Raw genomic sequence first — 6,577 nt, 5'->3', positions numbered from 1 at the left:
ACTTGCATGCAACTTTTATATGGCCGTATAGTCAGAAACCAATGTGAACATGGAACCCATGTTGTCTGCTATACTGTATATAATATATACAGTTTTATATATTGGTTTATATAAACAATGTTCTATTATGTAAAAAAATCAATCATTTCAATTTAACCAATAATGATTAGAATTATATTGCCTGGCAGGATGGCTGCACCTGGTTGATCAATGACTGGATGAACAATGTTGACTTCAATTATTTCTGGCAGGCGGCACGTTGGTTAGTTTAGAGGAACTTATCCAGGATGAATGTTTTCTGATCTATATTGCCTAACATTCCAACAGGTTATCCAAGCCTTCATCAATGACTCTTTTTTTTCCACATTGTCTCATCTTCCAACAAACTAACCTGGGCATCTTCAAATAATAATTGAGGGCTTCCAGTGGTAATGAGTCAGCACGGATGTGCAAGTCTTTTCAAATATTTATTGTGTTATATTTGCTGTTGTACCATTGTCCAAAGTAAGTCCGTGATCAAATGCAGATTCAAGGTGTCAATCAAGTTCACTTCTAGAGGGGCGTATTAGAATTCTTCAGAGAAAAAGAAACACCAATAGGATTTTTTATACATATATATACACACACACACACACATATATGAAGGTATATATATGTGTATATAGATATGAATATACAAACACACATGTGTGTGTGTATATATATAAAGATATATATAATCAGCACTATCATGAATGCTGATGTATTATATATATTATACATAAAGATATATATATACACACACACACACGTGGAGAGAGAGAGATTGAGATTCATTATAAGAATTTGTTTTATGCAATTATGGAGGCTGAGAAGTTCCAGGATCTAATGTCATTAAGTTGGACACCCAGGAGAAATGATGGGGCAGTTCCAGTTTGAGTTTAAAGGTCTGAAAACCAGGAGAGCTGATGATGGAAGTTCCAGCCCAAAAGTCTGCAGGCTTGAGAACCAAGAAGAGTTAATGTTTCAGTTCGAGTATGAAGGAAGAAAGAGCTCAATGTCCCAGCTCAAGGCAGTCAGGCAGAAGGAGTTCTCTCTTACCCAGCCTTTTTTGTTGTATTCATATCAACTGATTGGATAAGGCCTACTCACATTTAGAAAAACCATCTGCTCTACTCAGTCAACTGTTTCGAATGTTAATCTTATCCAGAAACACCTTCACAGACACAACCAGCATAATGTTTGAATAAATGTCTGGGCAGCCTGTGACCCAGTCAAGTTAACACATAAAACTCGTTACCACTATGGGTGAAATCATAAAGTCACATTAAAAGGGGGCATGCATAGATATAAAGAAATAACTTCAGATTCTTAAGCAGTCTGCTACATTAAACATTCTAAGCAAATTATCTTGCGTTATCAAATATAGATAATTAAATCTGCATTAAAGCTTTTATATGTTTAAAATATTCATAAACCGGACATGTATTACATGTCTGTATAGGGCAGTTGTAATAATATATAATTTTCTAAGAGTTTGAATATTCAAAAATTTTCTGACTCTACAAAATAAGCATAGAATTGGGCTATAATAGGACTCATGATAGCGCTGATGAAATAATAAATGATTCTACGTTTCCATTAAACATATATGGCCAAACAGTAATGAGTTAATGAGTTTTCTTGTAGTGTGTATAGTAATCTATTTCTGTGCAAAGATTAGTGTTGTATGTCATTTATTTTATTTTCTTCACATAATTAGATATGTTCCATCTTCTTTACAGCAATTGAGGTCATTGAATCCAAGCATATTTACTTTTCTTATCACTAAATAAGATTCTTATTTTCAAATTCTTAATAATATGTAGTTGAAGTAATACGACCACTTTGGAGCCATAATGTCAACAAGTTCTAATTTTTGAAAATTATGTTGACCTTCCAAGCCCCAAGTGCATCATTTTTATACAATGATGCTAATTTCCTAAATAATATCCAACTGGCCTAATAGAACACAACTTCCAGAAGTGTTTCTTAGTCTCCCTGGTGTAGTTTACACAGTGGGAAAATATAGTTTAGTATGTCACACACTACATTATTGGATACAGCACAATGGTTGCAATTATATTTGTGGTTGTTTTAAACTAAGTAATTCTAATGGAAGTGTATCTCTAATAATACAGTTAAATTTGCATGCTGATTTGTAATATTAAAAGAACATTTTCCAATTTCATAAGTTTTTCCAAAAATGTTTGTGTTCATCTACAAACCAATTTTAAGACTACCTTACAAATGAGTGTCAGAAGGGATAGTCCAAATCAGAGCAAATTTCTTTGGTGCACACAGAATGATTTTCGTCATCTCCTATTGTTCTCTAAGGCACTTTTCCACTTCTGCAAACCAATATTTTGTATTTTTAGAGCTTGAATGGCAAATGGAACATGGAACATATTATTTAGTCCAATACAATTATATTCAGACAAAATCCTACTTGTCTTGCATAATCAGCTATTTCAACTTTTTTACAGAAAATGTTTTTATGGGAATCATTCCCTATGCAACGAAAACAAAACTCTGATTTATCCAATTGATAGGGAAAGCATACTCAAATAAACAGCATATTGTGCACAATATGTTAGCATAATATCACAAACATATTAGCCTAGTTTTTCCCCAGTGCACTAGTAAATAGGTATCCTGCTTATAAATGAGAAAGTCTTTCTTGTCTTCTCTTCTATATCAATTTTATTCTCATGCATAATCTAAAACAACATATGCTTTTTCAGGGTTATACTACTAATTAAAACCGGTATTTAGAAATTTGTGATAATTAATCTTTACAATTTAATTAATATTTTATTGCCATAAGAAATATCCTTGGAACATAATTAAATGCCCATAATTCTTTATGAGATTTGGAGATGAGAATGTTCAGAGGCTTTCCCCCACACACTTAGTTTTAAAAATTCCACGCACATTTTTCTTCTCACAATTTCACCTGGGAAATATGACTTCATTACAAAAATATGAATTTGTCATGATCAGTTTATCAAAGGATAAATATGCATCATGCTATGTAAGATGAACCAATGCTTCTCAACCCATAATGCGCATATATGGGTCACCTGAAGATCTTGTTTAAAGTGTAGATTCTGATTCAACAGCCCTGGCCTGGATGGGAAATAAAATTGTGCATTTTTAACAATGTTCTCAAGTCAGGTCAATGGTGGTCTAGCTGTATATACTTGTGTGTGTGTGTGTGTGTGTGTGTGTGTGTGTGTGTGTGTGTATCCCTGCTGCATTGCCTTATGTATATTATACATTATATACAAAGCAACATTTAGTCCATAGATGCTTAGCATCATTAAATAGCCTTAATTTTTTATTTAATCAACTAATTGGAATTCTTAGCTTATGTTATTAGCAGGAAATCTGAATGGAAGATAAAGACCGAATTTGTAGCATACTATGATATATACATTTCTGAAGCAGGTCAAACAGTAATGATGAGCAAAAGGAAGATTCCTTTGGCATTTGGGGAAATCAAATTGGGTGGGGTAGACGTTTTTTGTTGGTGGAATATCTATAATTTGAATATGTTGATGAGAGAAATATAAAATGATGGGATACGAACAACTCACAGAATAAGTACATAAACACATTAGGTATGTGTATCTATTACAGGTACACGTATAGACAAAAAGTTATCCTAATAACTAATATCTATAGAAATACTATATATATCCAAAACTATACCAAGAACACTACGTGAATTGTCTCATTGAATTTTCAAATGGCTGTTGAAATCGGTACAGTACTATATATACATGTTTTGTAAATGTAGGTAGTCATGTTTTATAAATTAAGGCAGTAAACTCACTTGCATACCACAACACACCTACTAAAAGCTGGAGTGGAGATGGGATTGGAAACAATTTTAATTTTTCTTATTTCTCATTCCTGAACAACAAAGATAATCCCACGTATGGGGAATTTTTTTCATCAGACAGCAACATTTTGCTACCCAGTTTTGGAATGGTCATAATGATGTTAGGCTGTGTTAGTGTAAAATGAATTTTAAAACCTCAGTAGTCCAACACTGAAAAATCATGTATCTCTCAATAATAAAATATTCAGATAGGCAAGTGGCTCCCCTTTATGCCATGTGGAACATTTGTTTTCCAAAGTTGATGTGACAGTGAAAGAGAAAAGTGAAAAGAGTTGACTGGCTCTGAACTGCGTTGACCTGGAACAGAAACACGAATTACTACCACTCATACTCCTTTGGCCTGAAGAATGTTTACAGTTTTAATCCAACAGCAAGGGAGAATGGAAAATACCAGGCAACATGTGCATAGCTGGTGAGTGTGATTTCTGTCACACAGTGTGGACACAGATTTTTAAATCTTACAGGCATTTTATATTATATGCCATTTGTCTCAGATTGAGTTCACCCTAAAGCAGATACTAAGACAAGGAATTAAGTGTGAGTAGTTTATTCAGGCAGTGAACACAGGAATCACTGCTAGGGGAAATGGGAGTTTAAACAGGTAAGGGATGAAAGGAAAACATAGCTTCAACTATAAAGCAAGTCGCAGTTGTGGAATTCTATAGCTTACTTCCGCCTAGGAACTCTGGGACTCAGCATAAAACACAGGCCTCAAAATCAGGAACAGAAATCTCAAGGAAATGAACCACTTCAGTGCTTCTGTCCAACACTGGCTGAGGACATTAGTTCCCTGGTACTTCTAGCCTGCCCCACGTACAAGATTGAGGGTTCTGTTAGTAAGAAACATCTCCTTGACAGAGCGAAAGAGACACTGCTTTTGGAAATTCTGGAAAATGAAAATATGGGCAGAGAATCTACCATGAATATATATACATATACAATAAAATGCCCTTAATTATACACACACACACATGCATATATATGTATACATGCATTCATAAAATGTATGTCAATGAATATATATACAACAAAAATATAAAGAATTTGTGATTATATGAATCATTACATTTCCTTTCAGATAAAAAATCATCTGCAAGCAAGATAAATTCAGTCTCAAAGCCCCAGTTGAAAGCATTACTATACTCATTGCATGAACTTCAGGAAGTTCAGGAAATGGCATAATCTGCGTTGCACACCCTCTAATTCTCACATCATATGTACTGCTACAGAACTTTAAGCTGAACATTTGAGGATCAACTTTTGTAGGTGAGAAAGAGCATCTTGGAAGATATGAGTTGTATGAGCTGTGCTGTCTCTGAATGGGGTATATAGTTGTGGCATTGACTGCACCTCTATGTTTTAAGTTACTTTCTTTCAAACAAACTGACATAAGTGTTATTATTTTGCCTTACTCAGTGACGAGTACAAAGAATGCTCTAGTAAATGTGAATTAAATGAAATTGAATTAAAAGGAAAATTAAATGTTCTATGTCATTTTAATAAAAATGTTAATCATTTATATACTGTTAGTCTCTCTTTAAAATTATAAAATTATAATTTACTGTGCATATTATATTTTTAAATTAGCTTCATTTCATCTGTTCTAAATATATAGTACATTATCAAATGTGTTTTATCACTTTTTTATTCTATTATTTGAAATGCTTTTAACTCTAATTAGTTAACATTCTGCATATACTAATTTGAAAACAGATATAGCCTCCAATTTATGTCTTTAGAAGAAAGAGAAACATTTAAAGAAATTACTATATGCATCTCCAGACTTTTTACAACTTTCTTCAAAGTTCTACGTGATTGGGCTGTAGCGTAACTGCAGTAACATGTCTTGCCTCTTGACCTCAGCTTACTCCTCCTTACTGGCTCACTTTCTTCTCAGATACGTCAAGAATGTAACAGACTCAGCCTTTGCATTTGCTGATTTCACTGAAACCATCTCTATCAGACATGTGCAGTGTTCCCTCAGTATATTCAGGATTCTTCTAAAATGTCAAATCATCAAACACCCCTTTCCAGGTCACCCTACCTAACAAGAAACCCTGATTTACTCTGCCTTTGTCCTGTCTTATTTTCTTAAAAATGTGCATCATTCTTGAGAAAATACACATATTTCGTTTCTTGGGAATGTGTATCTCTTACCCCTAATTAGAGAGTAATCTTCATGAGGGTGGGATCTTTACCTTAGTCACTGTAAAATTTCCAGTGTTTAGAATATTGAAATACAGGGCATATTCAACTGGTATTTGTGTAAGTAATAGATAAATGGAAGAAATAGATTAATTAGTCTTAATAAAATGTAAGTAAGACCTAAAGTAATTATAACATGAAATAATGACCTTCAACACAAATCATGTGAACTATAATATTATGTATGATGGCTATGATTTTTGTAGGCCGTGTTTGAACTGATTGATTTGTTCCTTTCAGAAGCCCAAGGAGTTGGGTTTTATTATTACTCCTGCATTGTAGAGGGACGATAGATAGTAGCTACGTTCCAGATTCAGTTTATACAGGTAGATAGGTTCACTGTTTTATCCAACATTTTTGTGTACAAATTTGGCAAAACAGTTGGTTAAATAGCTGATATGTTTTTTGATACAGAATAGAGATTATGCAATATCAGGAAATTGGTTC

The sequence above is a fragment of the Macaca nemestrina genome, chromosome 4 (assembly GCF_043159975.1).
Source record: "Macaca nemestrina isolate mMacNem1 chromosome 4, mMacNem.hap1, whole genome shotgun sequence".
Taxonomy (NCBI): domain Eukaryota; kingdom Metazoa; phylum Chordata; class Mammalia; order Primates; family Cercopithecidae; genus Macaca; species Macaca nemestrina.
This window is presented reverse-complemented; position numbering follows the sequence as displayed.